The sequence below is a fragment of the Antechinus flavipes genome, chromosome 3 (assembly GCF_016432865.1).
Source record: "Antechinus flavipes isolate AdamAnt ecotype Samford, QLD, Australia chromosome 3, AdamAnt_v2, whole genome shotgun sequence".
In the NCBI taxonomy this organism is placed as follows: Eukaryota; Metazoa; Chordata; class Mammalia; order Dasyuromorphia; family Dasyuridae; genus Antechinus; species Antechinus flavipes.
The window spans coordinates 101,979,741-101,997,659 of record NC_067400.1 but is presented as its reverse complement, the minus strand read 5'-3'; the positions used below and the strand labels follow the sequence as shown (position 1 = coordinate 101,997,659).

The following is a 17,919-nucleotide window of genomic DNA, read 5'->3' as shown; positions in this document are numbered from 1 at the left end:
GATCATCTTCTGGCCAGCATGTAAGGCACTGCTCTTGGGGATTTTATAACTGGGGAGTTACAAAATGAGTTACAACTCATAAGCCTTAGAGACTTGTGAGCCCAATGCTTTAATGACATCTTCTTGACTCTTGTTGGCTTTGACATCATAAGCCTGTATTTTTTTCAGTCCCTTTTTGTTGTGTTTCTTAGGAAAGCTAATGTTTTTTTCATAGATGTTGGTCAATTCCTTTCAGAGACTCATCTTTGTAACCTAAGTTTCCTGAGCCATTTTCATGATTGGTTATAGGTGATAAGGTTCTTAGCCTTAGCCATCTTTACATACAGGCTGCACTAACAGGAGCTCCACCAACCAAGAGAGGCCATAAATGTAAAATGAGAAAGTTCAACCCTATTCATATGTATTATATTCTACTTTCTATCATTTAGTTCATTAACTTGGGGTAGACTGTAGTGACAAAGTCCTTATTTTACAATGAGCTACAGATGATATATATTTTGAACTGTGTTTCTATCAATAACATAATAGATCTAATTGTGTCTGAAAGAAAAAGTAGTATATGTGGTTGTCTAAGTATATCCAATTTTTATCATTTCAACTTTCTCCTATTTATTTTACATTTTTCAATATTTTGTGTTTCTAATTAACCAGCACAGTGCTCTGCACACAGCAGATGCTTAAGCAATAGTTCATTGTGCAGAGAAAGCTAGGTGGCCCAATGCATAGATCATCGGTCCTATAGTTAGAAAAACCTAAATTCAAACCTAGCTCTGGAAACTTACCAGTGGTCTGAACTTGGACAAAACAATCTCCTACATTCTCATAGAATTGTTGTGAGGATCAAATGAGATCATATTTCTAAAGTGTTTAGCACAGTAACTGGTGCATAGTAAGTGCTTAAAATAAATGATTCCTTTCTTCCTTGTACTATAAAACAGAAATGGCATTCTATAAGTGAGGGGAAATATTTAGGAGAAGACAAAACACACATCTGATTCTTCTGAATTCATGCCACAGACTATCTATTCTTTTTAATGAAAGTAGATATTATAGATCAGAAAAACCATGCTTTGAATTAGCAAACAGATCTATATTTGAATTCTGTCTTTGTCATTTATTAGCAATATGACCTGGGAAAGTTCTTCAACTTCTCACTACCTAAGAATATATTAAATTGCATTAACAATATCTCTAATTTCTAATATATGGTTGGAGTGAGTAATAAAAACAACAATAACAATTACAATAATTTGTATACCTTTTTTTTTGGTTAGAAATATTTTTTTATTATTATCATTAAACACAAACTTACCATTGCAAAAGTTCTCTGAGATCCTTGAACCCTAACAATCTTAATAAAAGGTTTTTCCAGTAAGGACAAATTGCTTCTTCCTTGATATTAAATTTATGAAACAAAGGTATAAAACTGCATACATCTTGCTGCCAATACTTCTGCAATGGGATGCTTCTGCAATGAGAATAACTGAACAAGACTCAATCACTGCCCAGGCCTAGAAAGACTCTTGTTCATAAAGTATTTATTCACAAAACACTTTCTAAGTTTGTATCTGAGGATCAAACGCCTTCTCACAAAGCCTCAAGACAATTTCTTGTAGTAGCTGTTTAAATAGACCTTTATCACTTCACCTTCTTGCTTATTTGCAGGTTTGGCATAAATTGCATTAAGAGAGAACCTCAGGAATAGGAAAATTAATGTTTCCCAGTGTATATGTTTCTTTTTCTCCTTGGATTTTTGAATTGTACACCAGCAGTTTCTTTAAGCGTTCAAAAATACAAAGAGTTATATAAATTAAAGTTCTATCAGCTGTATTAATTTCATAAAATTTGGAGAAGACCTTGGCCCTAAAATAAAATATAGCTTAATCCATTTAATATCTGTGTCTTTTGTTTCTCTCAGAACTGGTTCTTTAAATTGACTCCTAATAGATAATAATGCCATGTCGTGATCCATAAGAAAAAAATAATATGTATCTTGGTGGATGGATCTGGCCTTCTGGTGATCACAGGATACAGGTTCCTGTCAGAATATCCAGCACTTCTAGTCTGCTGACTAGGGGTGGGAGAGTCTTATTATATACCTTTTAAAGAAAGTTTTTAAAATGTTCCCTAAATACTTAATTTTATACTCACAAAAGACTTGGGACTTAGGTGCTATTATTATCCTCACTTTACTTAGTTGTTATGATTATCCTCACTTTACAAACAAGAAAAGTGTATCTGTCATGTAACTTACATAGGTCCCAGGTCTAGTGTCTCAGATTAGATCTAAATCCAACTCTTCCTGACTCCAAATCTTTAATATCCTAATCAGAATTTTAAAGTTAGCAGAAATGATTACAAATTATTTAACTATATAGATACCGGGGACAATTTTGCCTATTTTTTGTTTTAATTTTATTGATGATGTTCTAAACTAGTTTGGAGTTTATTTTTGAAAATAAAAAATAATAATAATAATAAATCATTCATTAACTTTTTTAATGATAGTTATATGCCAGGCACTGTGCTAGATGATGACAATACAAATATAATTAAACAAAAAAAAATTTAAAAGGAGTTTAAATTCCATTAGGGAGAAACTGATACATATGTAAATTTACCAAGAATAAATATTTAAAAAATATAAACACAAATAAAAACAAAACAAATATTTATTGATTTGAGAAGTTGGATGTTATTATTGGTGAGGGGAAATCAGGAAATTTGAATGTATGAGGTAGGATTCAGCTATATCTCATACTAACAGATTACATGTGGCAGAGGTTAAGAGATGTTATATTTCAAGTATGAGAGATAATCAGTGCAGAGACACAAAGAGGTAGCTAATATGTCCTGTGAAAAGAATATAGAGAACAGTTTGGCTGGAAAACAACATATGGACTGAAGAGTAATATAAAAATTAGTCCAGGAAGATATGTTGGGGACAGATTGTGAATGAATACTTTTATTTTTTTTAATAACTTTTTATTGACAGAACCCATGCCAGGGTAATTTTTTACAGAAATATCCCTTGCACTCACTTCTGTTCCGATTTTTCCCCTCCTTCCCTCCACCCCCTCCCCCAGATGGCAAGCAGTCCTTTACATGTTGAATAGGTTACCGTATATCCTAGATACAATATATGTGTGCAGAACCGAACAGTTCTCTTGTTGCACAGGGAGAATTGGATTCAGAAGGTATAAATAACCTGAGAAGAAAAACAGAAATGCAAGCAGTTTATATTCATTTCCCAGTGTTCTTTCTTTGGGTATAGCTGCTTCTGTCCATCCTTGATCAATTGGAATTGAATTAGCTCTCTTTATCGAAGAGATCCACTTCCATCAGAATACATCCTCATACAGTATCGTTGTTGAGGTATATGATGATCTCCCGGTTCTGCTCATTTCACTTAGCATCACTTCATGTAAGTCTCGCCAATCCTCTCTGTATTCATCCTGCTGGTCATCCCTTACAGAACAATAATTGAATGAATACTTTTAAAAGCTGAACTGATTTTACACACATACACACATATGCAGATGTGTGTGTTTGTGTATCCATGTGTGATGATAGCCATCTCCAAGTAGGGAGAAGTGGAAGAAAAAAAAAAAAGAAATGCATATGATAATTTTATTATATATTTAAAAGGAAAAGCAAGTTGTACATGACAGATTGAAGTCACAGGTGCAAAAATTCTTTTTTGTTTTTATATTATGTTATGGAAATGCTTATTTTATTCAACAAATTAAAAATAAAATAAATAGATTTTGAAAAGCTAAAAAAGAGCAATTTATGTTTAATCCTAATGATACTTAAAAGACTTTCAGATTATTGGATAATAGAAACAATTTATCAGGTATTTATTTAATGAAAATTACTTTAGTAGCACTGTGTAGGATTAACTAGAGTGGGAAGAGACTTGAGGCAGGAAGAGAATTAAAACCTTTTTTCAGGAGTCTAAGCAAAAAAAGTGATGAGGGCCAGAACTAAACTGATAGCTACATGAGTAAAGGAAAGGGGTCAGAGATTAGAAATGTTGTAGATAATTGATTGGACATTTGACATAATGAAAGAGGAGAAGCTAGATAATAGAAATTATGAGCCTGGATACCTGAAAGGACAATAGTGCATTTAACAAAAATAGTAAAATTTGCATATGTTGTGGGTTTGGGGAAACATATAATGACTTAGAATTTGGGTATGTTGTATATGAAATTTATATAGAAAATCTTGTTTAAAATGTAAGAGAGGCAATTGGTAGAATTGAAGTTCATGGAAGAAACTAGGACCAGAAATGTCGATCTGTAAGCCATCTAGTTAGGATGTCATTTTCTTGAGACCAGAGGCAATGTCATATTTCTCCCCATCCACAATTAGTGTTCAGCATGGTATTCTGTATAAAATAACACTTTTTTTTTCTTTCACCAAAGTCTTATTTAAAATTTCAACTTGGCATGAGGGTGAGGTCCTATACCATTTGATATATTTGATGGAATCAAGCTATGCTGGAAAAAAAAAAAAGTTCCAGATTCTTTATGCATTAATGTTGAACTATTATTCTTTCCACTTAACCACAACATTTTTTCCTCTAAGATAAAGAGGAAAATCCCAAGGAGATCATAATAAAAATGAGATACAAATTCTTCTCTATTCCAGAGAGTATAACATTGATGCAAAATTAGTTGTTGTCTCAAACTTTTCGGTGGGGCTTAAGAACTTGCCAAAGGACATGCCTGACCTTGAACTCCTTCAAGAAATTTCCCTCTTTCTTTTTGTTTTTGGCTATGCTACAGGGTCAATGCCAAACAATCAGGGATGCTGCACCCCAAGCAACCTGTGTGTGTGTGTGTGTGTGTGTGTGTGTGTTAACAGCAATGACAGCAGGGAGCTTGGCACAGGAAGAACTCCTGAAGCAACAGGAGCATATTAAACACAGAGAACAAACACACAGTCTTTCTCTTAAGATAAAAATATTAGGTTTCTGCTACAAATAAAAAAAAATTACAGGAAAAAGTTCACATGATGCCCATTGATCAGTTTATTTTTTCAATAGCTATAAACTGAGGAAAAGTTTAATTGAAAACAGTAATTAGATTTCATTGTATTAGTATTGAGACTGATTCATTCATTAGGATTAATATTAACTTATTGTTGTAATGTTACAAAGATGACAAGATGTTTTACTTGACACAACTCTGTGAAGAAAGTATTGAAAATAGTTTATCCCCATTTTATAAATGAGACTACTTAAGTTTAGAGGTTATGTTATTTTACCAAGCTCATACAGTTTGTCAGTGACAGAATAGATATATAATTTAAATCTTTTGACTTTAATTCCCATACTATGAATCTTTGAGTTTATCTTGCAGGAAATTACCCCCCCTCCCCAAAATAAAGTGCTCTCTCATGGTTTCAGGTCCACATGGGTAGGTCTGATCTCCAATACAGATTTTACAACTTCTTTTCAACTTATTGTTTTTACCCCAAAATAAAATGTTATAGAAACCTAATTAAGCTTGGGTATGATTTAATTATAGGTTTCCACAAATGTTTCTTTTTAATAAGGAATTCAACTTTCCCACTAGAGAATATAGGAATAAATAGACCTTTCCTTAAAATGATCAATGACATCTATTAAAAACTATCAATAGGCATCATATATAATTTGGACAAGCTAGAACCATTCATAAGGAGTGAAACAAGACTGTCTACTATCATCATTACTATTCAATATGGTATTAGGAATACTAGCATTGGCAATAAGAGAAAAAAAGAAATTTAAGGAATTAGAGTAGGTCATGAAGAACTCAAATTATCACTCTTTGCAAATAATATGACTGTAAATTTAGAGAACCCTAGAGAATGAACTAAAAACTACTAGAAACAATTTTCAACTTTAGCAAAGTTGCAGGGTACAAAATAAATCCACATAAATCATCAGCATTTTTATACATTACCAACAAAGTCCACAGCAATAAATTAAAAAAAAAAAAGAAAAGAAAAGAAATTCCATTCAAAATAACTGTCAATAGTATAAAATATTTGGGAATCTATCTGCCAAGGAAAGTCAGGAACTATAAGAACACAACTACAAAACATTTTCCATGCAAATAAAGTCGGATCTAATCAGTTGGAAAAATATCAAATGATCATGGGTGGGCCAAGTGAATATAATAAAAATGACAATACTTCCTAAATTATTCTAGTTATTTAGTGCCATAACAACCAAACTCCCAAGAAATTATGCTACAGGCCTAGAAAAAAATAACAACAAAGTTCATCTGGAAGAACAAAAGGTCAAGAATTTCAAGGGAATTAATGAAAACAATGCTAATGAAAGTAGCCTAGCTGTGCCAGACCTAAAACTATATTATAAAGCAGCAGTCATCAAAACCATTTGTACTGGCTAAGGAAACAGAGTGGTCAATCAGTGGAAAAGATTAGGATCACAAGACAAAATGGTCAATAACTATAGCAATCTAGTGTTTGACAAACCCAAAGACTCCAGCTTCTGGGATAAGAACTCACTATTTGATAAAAACTCCTGGGAAAACTGGAAACTAGTATGGAAGAAACTAACACCTAACACCATATACAAGATAAGGTCTAAACGGATTCATGATATAGACATAAAGAATAATATAAACACATTAGAAGAATATAGGATAGTGTAGATCTCAGCTCTGTGGAGGAGGAAGGGATTTGGAACTAAAGAAGAACGGGAGATCATTATTGAACACCAGATACAAAATTTTGATTATAAAAAGTTAAAAAGTTTTTGTAGAAACAAAACTATCAGACAAGATTGGAAGGGAAACAATAAACTGGGAAGACATTTTTACATCCAAAGTATCTGATAAAGGCCATATTTCTAAAACATATAGAGAATTGACTCTTATTTATAAGAAATCAAGGGGGACTTCCGGTTAAGATGGCGGAGAGGAGGCTCACAGCTGCATAAGCTCCACGCTTTCTCTCACTATCCATTTCATTACAAGCCTCTGAATCAATGCTTGACTGAAAAAAACCCACAAATAGTTACCAAGAGAAGCCATCCTTGAGATCCGCCAAGAAAGGTCTGTCTTTACTGGAGGGCTGGGGCGGTTTTAGATCGGGCGCAGGCGGCGGGCAGCGGCAGTGAGGGCACAGGAGCAGACTGGAGAGGGGGTGGAGAGTGATCGTAGCCGTCTCTGCGGGGAGAGCTTCGCTACAGGTTTGGATACTTTGCTCCGACAGCAAGTCAACAGCCCAGCAGAGAAGCTAAAAACACCGGGGCTGAAGAATACAACCCCAAACAGCTGGAGTCTCTCAGGACCTGGCCGCCCCCTCCTTCCCCCCCCTCAGTGACTCAGCACGCTTTGGGATCTCAGAGCGCAGGCGCAGTACAGTCCTGCTAGTGCCTCACTGCTTCCCCCTGCAGTCTGTAGAGGAAGCTCGATAACACACCCAGCCGCCCCCCAAAGAAAGACTCCAGTTTTTTCTGTTTTTCTTTGGTAGTTTGTCTCTGATTAATAGACAGAATGAGCAAGAAGCTGAAGAGGACTTTAACCCTTGACAGCTTCTATACAGATAGAGAGCAGACTCTAAATCCTGAGGAGACTAAAAACAGGCAGTCCCCAGGTGAATCCCCAAAGGAGGAGATCGTCTGTTCCTCAGCACAGATGAACCTCATAGAAGTGATTAAAAAGGCTCTCACAAGGGAGCTAGAAGAAAAATGGGAAAAGAGCCTGGAGAAGTCAGTTAAAGAGAGAGTGGATAAAGAAGTAAAATCCTTGAAAAATAGGATTAGTGAACTGGAAACAGAAAACAGCTCTCTAAAAAACAAAATTGGCGAAATGGAAAAAAATTCCACAGAACAAAAGAACTCAATTGGACAATTAGAAAAAGATTTTTAAAAAGTGAGTGAAGAGAATACTTCACTGAAAATCAGAATTGAACAAGTGGAATTGAATGACTCGAGGAGACAAGAAGAATCAGTCAAGCAAATCCAAAAAAATCAAACAATGGAGAAAAATGTGAAATACCTTCTGGGAAGACAACAGACCTGGAAAACAGATCCAGGAGAGACAATCTGAGAATCATTGGACTCCCAGAAAAACATGATGAAAAAAAGAGCCTGGACACTGTCTTCCAGGAAATTATCAAAGAGAACTGCCCAGAAGTCATAGGAACAGAGGAAAAAATAAACATTGAAAGGATTCATTGATCACCCACTGAAAGGGATTCTAAAATCAAAACACCAAGGAATATAGTGGCCAAATGCCAGAACCCTCAGATGAAAGAAAAAATATTGCAAGCGGCTAGAAAAACCCAATTCAAGTATCAAGGAGCCACAATAAGGATCACCCAGGATCTGGCAGCATCCACATTAAAAGATCGAAGGGCCTGGAATATGATATTCCGAAAGGCTAAGGAACTTGGTATGCAACCAAAAATAATTTACCCAGCGAGAATGAGCATCTTTTTCCAGGGAAGAAGATGGACATTCAACGAAGTAAGCGAATTTCATCTATTTCTGATGAAAAAACCAGAACTTAACAAAAAGTTTGATCTACAAATATAGAACTCAAGAGAAATCTAAAAAGGTAAAGATTAATTTTGGGAACTATATTTTGACTATATAGATGTATAAAGAATACATGTATACCTTGTTCTAGAAATTGATGTGGAAAGGACATTGTACCAGAAAAAGGGTAAAGTGGGGGTAGTACATCTCATGAAGAGGCATAGGAAACCTATTATATCTGAGAGAAAGAATGGAGGGGGATGAATATAGTGGGTATCTTACTGCCTTCAGAATTGGCTTTAAGTGAAAAATCTTAAGACATATTCAATCTATGGTGAAACTTCTCCCATCTCATTGAAAAGTGAGAAGGGAAAAGTGGAAAGGGAAGGAATAAGCTAAGCGGAAGGGAATACGGGAACTGGGAGGGAAAGGGGTAAGATAGGGGGAGGAACTCTAAGGCGGGGGGAGGGACACTAAAAAGGGAGGGCTGTGAGAAGCAAGGGGTGCTCACAAGCTTAATACTTGGAAGGGGGGGAAAGGGGAAAGAAGGGAGGAAAGCATGAACCGGGGTTAACAAGATGGCAAGTAATACAGAATTGGTCATTCTAACCATAAACGTGAACGGGGTAAACTCCCCCATAAAGAGGAAGTGGTTAGCAGAATGGATTAAAAGCCAAAATCCTACAATATGTTGTTTACAGGAAACACACCTGAAGCGGGGAGATACATGCAGGTTAAAGGTAAAAGGTTGGAGCAAAATCTACTATGCTTCAGGTGAAGTCAAAAAAGCAGGGGTAGCCATCCTGATCTCAGATCAAGCTAAAGCAAAAATTGACCTAATTAAAAGAGATAAGGAAGGACACTATATCTTGCTAAAGGGTAGCATGGATAATGAAGCACTATCTATATTAAACATATATGCACCAAGTGGGGTAGCATCTAAATTCTTAAAAGAGAAACTAAGAGAGCTGCAAGAAGAAATAGACAGTAAAACTATAATAGTGGGAGATCTTAACCTTGCACTCTCAGAATTAGATAAATCAAATCACAAAATAAATAAGAAAGAAGTCAAAGAGGTAAATAGAATACTAGAAAAGTTAGATATGATAGATCTCTGGAGAAAATGTAATGGAGACAGAAAGGAATACACTTTCTTTTCAGCAGTTCATGGAACCTATACAAAAATTGACCATATATTAGGACATAAAAACCTCAACTCAAATGTAGTAAGGCAGAAATAGTAAATGCATCCTTTTCAGACCACGATGCAATGAAAATTACATTCAACAAAAAAGCAGGGGGAAGTAGACCAAAAAATAATTGGAAACTAAATAATCTCATACTAAAGAATGATTGGGTGAAACAGCAAATCATAGACATAATTAATAACTTCACCCAAGAAAACGATAATAATGAGGCATCATACCAAAATGTATGGGATGCAGCCAAAGCGGTAATAAGGGGAAATTTCATATCTCTAGAGGCTTATTTGTATAAAATAGAGAAAGAGAAGGTCAATGAATTGGGTTTGCAATTAAAAATGCTAGAAAAGGAACAAATTAAAAACCCCCAGTCAAACACTAAACTTGAAATTCTAAAAGTAAAAGGTGAGATCAATAAAATTGAAAGTAAAAAAACTATTGAATTGATTAATAAAACTAAGAGTTGGTTCTATGAAAAAACCAACAAAATAGACAAACCCTTAGTAAATCTGATTAAAAAAAAAAAAAAAAAAGGAAAGAGAAATCAAGCCATTCTCCAATTGATAAATGGTCAAAGGCTATGAAGAGACAATTTTCAGATGATGAAATGGAAACTATTTCCACTCATATGAAAGTGTCCCAAATCATTATTAATAAGAGAAATTATAATTAAGACAACTCTGAGATATCACTATATACCTCTCACATTGGCTAAGATGACAGGAAAAGATAAGGATGAATGTTGGAGGGGATGTAGGAAAACTGGGACATTGATAGATTGTTGGTAGAGTTGCGAATGGATTCAGCCATTCTGGAGAGCAATTTGGAACTATGCTCAAAGAGTTTTCAAACTTTAAATAAGATATTAGCAAAAAGACTTCAGAAAATCATCCCCAGGATAATACACCATGATCAAGTAGGATTTATACCAGGAATGCAGGACTGGTTCAATATTAGGAAAATTATCAGTCTAATTAGCCATATTAATAACCAAATTAACAAAAACCATATGGTCATTTCAATAGATGCAGAAAAAGCATTTGATAAAATTCAACATCCATTCCTACTAAAAACACTTGAGAGTATAGGAATAAATGGAATAAATGGACTTTTCCTTAAAATAATCAGTAGCATCTATTTAAAATCATCAGTAAGCATCATATGTAATGGGGACAAACTGCAACCATTCCCAATAAGATCAGGAGGAAAATAAGATTGCCCACAATCACCGTTACTATTTAATATTGTATTAGAAATGCTAGATTTGGCAATAAGAGTTGAGAAAGAGATTAAAGGAATGAGAATAGGCAATGAGGAAACCAAATTATCACTCTTTGCTGATGTTATGATGGTATACTTAGAGTACCCCAGAGATTCTACTAAAAAGTTATTAGAAACAATCCACACCTTTAGCAAAGTTGCAGGATACAAAATAAACCCACATAAGTCATCAGCATTCTTATATATCACTAATAAAACCCAACAGTTAGAGTTACAAAGAGAAATTCCATTTAAAATAACTACTGATTGTACAAAATATTTAGGAATCTATCTGCCAAGGGAAAATCAGAAACTTCATGAGCAAAACTACAGAACACTTTCCACGCAATTTAACTCTGATCTAACCAATTGGAAAAATATTAAATGCTCTTGGATAGAGTGAGCAAATATAATAAAGATGACAATACTACCTAAACTAATCTATTTATTTAAAGCTATACCAATCAGACTCCCAAAAAACTATTTTAATGACCTAGAAAAAATAACAACAAAGTTCATAAAGAAAAACAAAAGGTCAAGAATTTCAAGGGAATTAATGAAAAAAAAAATCAAGTTCTACCAGATCTAAAATTATATTATAAAGCAGCAGTTACCAAAACTATCTGGTATTGGCTAAGAAATAGACTAGGTGATCAATGGAATAGGTTAGGTTCAAAGGACAAAACAGCCAATAACTTTAATAATCTAGTGTTTATCAAACCCAAAGACCCCAGTTTTAGGGATAAGAACTTATTATTTGACAAAAATTGCTGGGAAAATTGGAAATTAATATGGCAGAAAGTAGGCATTGACCCACACTTAACATCATACACCAAGATAAGATCAAAATGGGTTCATGATCTAGGCATAAAGAATGAGATTATAAATAAATTGGAAGAGCATAGAGTAGTTTACCTCTCAGACCTGTGGAAGGGGAAAGAATTTATGACCAAAGAAGAACTAGAGATCATTATTGATTACAAAATAGAAAATTTTAATTATATCAAATTGAATTTTTTTTTTTTTTGCAAACAAAACTAATGCAGACAAGATTAGAAGGGAAACAATAAACTGGGAAAACATTTTTATAGTCAAAGGTTCTGATAAAGTTCTCATTTCCAAAATATAGAGAGAATTCTCTAATTTATAAGAAATCAAACCATTCTCAAATTGAAAAATGGTCAAAGATTATGAAGAGACAATTTTCAGATGTTGAAATGGAAACTATTTCCACTCATATGAAAGAGTGTTCCCAATCACTATTGATCAGAGAAATGCAAATTAAGACAACTCAGAGATACCACTACACACCTGTTAGATTGGCTAGAATGACAGGGAAAGGTAATGCGGAATGTTGGAAGGGATGTGGGAAAACAGGGACACTAATATATTATTGGTGGAATTGTGAATATACCCAGCCATTCTGGAGAGCAATTTGGAACTATGCTCAAAAAGTTATCAAACTGTGCATACCCTTTTATCCAGCAGTGTTTCTACTGGGCTTATATCCCAAAGAGATACTAAAGAAGGGAAAGGGACCTTTATATGCCAAAATGTTTGTGGCAGCCATGTTTGTAGTGGCTAGTCACTGGAAAATGAATGGATGACCATCAATTAGAGAATAATTGGATAAACTGTGATATATGAATCTTATGGAATGTTATTGTTCTGTAAGAAATGACCAGCAGAATGAATACAGAGAGGCTTGGAGAGATTTACATGAACTGATGCTAAGTGAAATAAGCAGAACCAGGAGATCATTATATACCTCAACGATACTATACGAAGATGTATTCTGATAGAAGTGGATTTCTTCAACAAAGAGATCTAACTCAGTTTCAATTGATCCAGGATGGACAGAAGCAGCTACACCCAAAGAAAAAGCACTGAGAAATAAATGTAAACTGTTTCCATTTTTGTTTTTCTTCCCAGGTTATTTTTTACCTTCTGAATCCAATTCTTTCTGTGCAACAAGAGAACTGTTTGGTTCTGCACACATATATTTTATCTAGGCTATATGGTGACATATTCAACATGTATAGGACTGCTTGCCATCTGGGGGAGGGGGTGAAAAGAGGGCGGGAAAAAAGTCAGAACAGAAGTGAGTGCAAGAAATAATGTTGTAAAAAAAATTACCCAGGCATGGGTTCTGTCAGTAAAAAGTTATCAGAAAAAAAGTCATTTTGCTAAAGAAAACATTGATCTCCCCCACAAAAAAAAAAAAAAAAATCCTCAAGAAACAAAAAGAAAGTTTAAAAAAAAAAAGTATGCCGCAGTCTATATTCAGACATGATCAATTATTTTTCTGGGTATAGATAGCATTTTTCATCATAAGTCCTTCAGAGTAGTCTTGGATCAATAGCAATCACAGTTTCTGAGATTAGCAATCACAGCTGATCATCCCACAATTTTGCTATTACTATGTATACTACTATGTATATTTCACTTTACTTGATCTCATGGAGGACTTTCCAGGTTTTTCTGATAGCACCGTGCACATAATTTCACATAGGACAATAATATTCCTTAATAATCCCAGACCACAATTTATTCAGCCTCCCCCAACTGATATTCATCCCTTCAATTTACAGTTCTTTGCCCTGAGAAAAGACCTGTTTAAACATTTTTATACATAGAGGTTCTTTTCCTTCTTTTTTAATCTCTTTTTGGATTCATGACCAGTTGCTAGATCAATGTATATACATGATTTTATAACCTTTTATAATCATTTATCAATTGGGGAATAGCTCTTATTTTTTTTAAGACATTTGACTCTGTTTTCTATATTTAAAAAAGTTATCAAACTGTGCATGCCCTTTGACCCAGCAGTGTTTCTATTAGGCCTATATGCCAAGAGATCTTGAAGGAGGAAAAGAGACCCATATGTGCAAAAATGTTTCTAGCAGACCTTTTACTAGTGTCAAGAAACTGGAAACTGAGTAGATGCCCATCAGTTGGAGAATGGTTGAATAAGTTATGGTCTATTAATGTTATGGAATGTTATTGTTCTATAAGAAATGATCAGCAGGATGATTTCAGAGAGGTCTGAAGAAACTTACATGAATTGATGCTGAGGGAAGTGAGCAAAATCAGGAGATCATTATACATGGCAACATCAGTATTATAAGATGATCAATTCTGATGAACATGACTCTTTCCAACAATAAGATGACTGATTCCAGTTCCAATGATCTTATGATGAAGAGAGCTATCTACACCCAGAGAGGGAACTATGCAAACTGAATGTGGATCACAACATAACATTCTTACTCTTTTTGTTGTTGTTTGCTTGCATTTTGTTTTCTTATTCATTCTTCTTACTCATTTACTTTCTTTTTTTGATCTGATTTCTCTTATGCAGCAAGAGCATTGTATAAATATGTTTATAAATATGGGATTTAACTTATATTTTAAAATGTTTAACATATATTGAATTGTTTGCCATCTAGGTCAATGTTGTCAAATTATCCTTGCATATGTTTTAAAAATAAAAAAGTTTTATATAAAAAAATCAAATAGGAATTCAACTTTCTTACACATATTTAATAAACAAAATTAGAAATTTATTTCTATAGTAGACAAAGAGGTAACCTCAGAATCAGAAATGTGGGTCCTAATTGTGGCACAGATTCTGGGGAACATTGTACAAATTATTACCTCTCAGTAATCTAGACCAGAGGTGTACAGCTGTAGAAAAACCCTTCAAAGTATAATCCAAACCAGATTAAAACATAAGAAAAAAATATTGCACAAAATAAACATTAACACATGATTTTCAAAGTCAATGTGTAGGCAACAGGGATTCTTATGTATAATTTAATGCACTCTATTTCATTCTGAGTTTGACAATACTGCAATATTGATAATAGTATAAATTCCATAAAAGCTGCTAACCTGCACTGGCTTCACTTAAGGGATCTCCTGAATGAAATCACAGGTCCAATCCTTCTTCAAAGGCTCATGGTTTTAGGTTTTCTAAATTTGGATATCAAGGTCCTCAAATTCTTCAAAGGCCCACAATGTATGCAGCATGAGGATATATTATAGAATAGTCAATACTCAACTTACCAAAGAAAACAATTTATATTCATGTAATTGAACTTGCATCGCATGTCCTGGAGATTTGGTAGAGTTCAAATCTCCTGCAATCTGATGACCATTAGCTGAAAACTAACCCTTTATAAACAACCCACTTCTCTGAACTACATGATTTTAAGAAAATTAACTTTTGACAAAACAGAACAAAGATAGCAGAGTAAAGGCAAGGACTTATCTGAGCTCATTTAAATTCCAATCCACCCAACTTTAAACTAATTCCTCAAATTGAATTTTGAAAAAGGAAATGGTAAAACAGTTTCCCAGCCAAGACAACTTAGAAGGTCATTAGGAAAAAAACTTATGTCCCTGAGGTAAAATTCAGTTCAATGGCAAGCTAGCCACTTTCAGCTTTGAGGGCGACTGAATTAGCAGCAAAGGACTCCACAACTCTCATTCTACAAAATTGTAATGAGGTTAGGCAACCTGTCAGAAAGAAATTATTAGAAAATCTTTAGGAACATTGAGTGCAGTACCCCAAAGAGATACTAAAGAAGGGAAAGGGACCTGTATGTGCCAAAATGTTTGTGGCAGCCCTGTTTGTAGTGGCTAGAAGCTGGAAAATGAATGGATGCCCATCAATTGGAGAATAGTTGAGTAAATTGTGGTATATGAACATTATGGAATATTATTGTTCTGTAAGGAATGACCAGCAGGATGAATACAGAGAGGACTGGCAAGACTTACATGAACTGATGCTAAGTGAAATGAGCAGAACCAGGAGATCATTATATATCTCAAAACCGATACTGTTTGAGGATGTATTCTGATGGAAGTGGATCTCTTTGATAAAGAGAGCTAATTCAGTTTCAATTGATCAAAGATGGGCAGAAGCAGCTACACCCAAAAAAAGAACACGGGGAGATGAATATAAATGCTTGCATTTTTGTTTTTCTTCCCGGATTACTTATACCTTCTGAATTCAATTCTCCCTGTGCAACAAGAAAACTGTTCGGTTCTGCACACATATATTGTATCCAGGATATATTGTAACCTATTCAACATGTAAAGGATTGCTTGCCATCTGGGGGAGGGGGTGGAGGGAGGGAGGGGAAAAATCGGAACAGAAGTGAATGCAAGGGATAATGTTGTAAAAAATTACCCTGGCATGAGTTCTATCAATAAAAAGTTATTTATAAAAAAAAAAAAAAAAAAAAAAAAGGAACATTGAGTGCAGGATCCTATTCCATTTTCGATATTTGCTTACAGGGCAAGGAGGAACACTAGCATACTAGAGCTGTAGAGGAACAGAGAACCTTGTTCCAGTTCTAGGGCAGAAAAGAGAACTGATAAAACTTAAAGACTAGAGCACAGGGCAGGAGAGAAGTGAACATATCTCTCCTTAGATCATACTACCTTCAAAGAACTACAAACCTCCAGAACTAACTCAGAACATAACAGCACAGAAAAATTGAAGGTTAGGGTGATACCCTCTCTATCCTAGTAACACAACCCAATTTTAAAAATCAATAAATAGCCTGGAAAATGAACAAACAAGAACAAATCACCTGACCATAAAAAGTTATTATAGTGACAGAAAAAAGCTACAACTATAGCATCAAAAAAAAAAAAATTGAATTAGTCCCAGGGTGAACAAGAATTCCTGAAAGTGCTCAAAAAGGATATTGAAAATCAAAAAAAAAAAAAAAAAAAAAGAAAAGAAAAAAATTTGAGAGTAAGATGAGAATAATATGAGAGAAGCATGAAAAAAGTTAACAACTTGGTAAAAGAAGCACAAAAAAATCCTAAAAAAAATTACAATGGACAAAACAGAATAGGACAAATGGTAAAAAGAGGCATGCAAATTGATTGAAGAAAATAATTTTTAAAAAAGAATTGGCCAAAAGGAAAATATATTTAGAATTCACTGAACAAAAGAATTCCTTTAAAAGTAGAATTGATTAAATGGAAAAGGAGCTACAAAAGTTCATTGAAGATGATAATTCCTTAAAAATGAGAAGTGAGAAATGACTCCATGTTACATTAAGAACAATCAATTGGTATCAAAATATTTTTTAAAATAGAAGAAATGAGGAATATCTCATTGGAAAATCAACTAACAGCAAAAATAGATGGAATAAAAATCATTGAAGAGCTAATCAAGTAAGTACAAGTCAAGTTTAAAAAAATAGACATCATATTTCAAGAAATCAGCAACAAAAATGTCCTAAATATCATGAAATTAGAAGGTAAAAATTGAAAGAAGCCACCAATTATCTCCCGAAAGAGATTTGAAAATAAAAATTATGAGGAATGTTACAGCAAAATTCCAGAGCTGTCAGATCAAGGAGAAAATATTGCAATAAGTCAGAAAGAACCAATTCAAATATCATGGGGCCACCATAAGGATAGCACAAGATTTAGCAACTTCTATATTAAAGAGTAAATGAAATTAAGTGTTCAAGGAGGAAAAAAGAAATATGGGAGTATAGAAGTATGCTTCATCATCAATCATTTCAAATTATGTTTATCACTTCTTTGTTCAGCGTTCTAAAACTTTTCAAAATTCTTTACCTTTTCCCTAATTATATTTATTGTGTAAATTGATCTTCTGCTACTCTTGAATCATATTTGAAAGTCATATTTTCTTTTGATCTTTAGTCTTTTCATCAGAAATGTTTAAAACTTTTCTATTATATTGAATATACATTTCCCACCCCCCTCACTCCCAGAAGAATTATACTCAGTTTTGCTGTGTAGGTGAATCATGATTGTAGCCCTCTCTTCTTTGCCCCCTGGAATGGTTAGGATGGTACCTTCTCTATCCTGGTAACACAATCCAATTTTAAAATAAGAAAAAAAAATCAGTAAATAACCAGTAAAATGAAGATACAAGAACAACAAAGAACCTGACCA

At 34.1% G+C, this 17,919-nt stretch overlaps 1 pseudogene; it reads right to left on the bottom strand.

Moving 5' to 3' along the window:
- Nucleotides 1-1,498: 1,498 nt before the first annotated feature.
- LOC127553291 (actin-related protein 2/3 complex subunit 3-like) lies at nucleotides 1,499-1,960 on the bottom strand (annotated as a pseudogene).
- Between the last annotated feature and the right edge of the window lie 15,959 nt (nucleotides 1,961-17,919).